A 1,461-nucleotide genomic window follows, 5' to 3' on the forward strand; every position below is an offset into this window, starting at 1 on the left:
TTTACTAATTGCTTGTATAGCACCATAACTGAATCCATACTTATTGTTAGACAACCATCTTTTGTTATGCTTCCTGTAAATATTTCTGAAACTTGGTATGAAGATTCTGGTATTCAGGTGTTGAAACAATTGAAAGAACTAATGCGCCCTCGTTGATTTGTTGGGCTACTTGTAGCTGATGTTTTGGCCTCTGTAGCAGCAGCTACTGTGGCACTAACACAAAATGTTAAAACTCCCCATTATCTTTTTTTTATTTTATTTTATTTTATTTGAGAACATACTGTACAGAGGGGTTACAATTACATGGGCAGGAAAATGCATACATTTCTTACCAAGCATTGCAGCCTCCTCCTTTGTTTACCCTTCACCTCCCTTCCCAGCCTCCCCCCTCCCCCCACCCAATCATACCCCCCCTCCCTCCCCCCCACCGACATTGTAAAGCTGGTTTTGACATGACATTTTGTACTTCTCATTGTTGCAACAGGTCCACCTGAATCCTTAAACGACTTGTTTGTCCCCGTCTCCTCCACATGTTATACTGACATCAAATATAGTGAAAGCGGTCTCCCCATTATCTTAATCAGCTTGCTCATAATACTACACAAGCCCTACCTCTGGACTCTAAAGTGGTGAAAACTGCTAAAAAAACCTGTTCAAAAAATTTCAGCGCTATATCCCTTCCCTGACTTATGTTAAAGGATTGCTAATGTCATTGCTTGGCCTGGGAATGCTTTTGCTGATGGTTTTTCTATGCCTTCCTTGTATTATACATGCACTGCAAAACTCTCTTATGAGTTTACCAGCCAGCTACATAAGATCAAGCTCCATATAAATGAATTCCCCCCGAGAGGAACTGTAGCCAGAGATGGGTAAGAGGGGGTGCCAGTCTGACCAACCTAAGACAGGGCCTTCACCTTCGCTCTGAAGAAGTTCCCGATGATGGATAAGGGAGACAAGGTGATCCACTCAACCTAAGACAGGTGGGTTCACTTCTTTAAACAAAGACGGGGGAGATGTTGGGAGCCGACAGTAAAGCTCTAAGTTCATCTTGACCCCTGTGCTCACTTGAAGGCACATACGAGGAGCTGGCTTACTTAAAAAAACACCAGGTGCCCGGGATTGCTTTGCTATGTCTGCAGAGTTTGTTTTGCTTTCTTCCAGTTGACCTTGTCTTGTTTTACTGCACTCTGTTTTTACTGAAATTTTTCTTGTTTTTCCTGGACTATTGTAACCTTATGTTACCTCTTGACTTCTAATAGTATATATTAGGGAAAGTTAAAAATAAACGGTGCTGCAGTCTTGAGCTGTAGACCTCCCGACCCCATCCTTTGTCTTATGTCTTTATTTTTCCGTCCTTGCACCCTAATTCAGGATTCCCTTTTGTTGCCGGCAGGCTCCGGCAGATGAGTGATCAACGGAAATGTTTCCCATATCATCTCAGATTGATTTTATCTTACTTTA

This window comes from Dipodomys spectabilis, unplaced genomic scaffold, assembly GCF_019054845.1.
Source record: "Dipodomys spectabilis isolate Male_0828 unplaced genomic scaffold, ASM1905484v1 ptg000062l, whole genome shotgun sequence".
In the NCBI taxonomy this organism is placed as follows: domain Eukaryota; kingdom Metazoa; phylum Chordata; class Mammalia; order Rodentia; family Heteromyidae; genus Dipodomys; species Dipodomys spectabilis.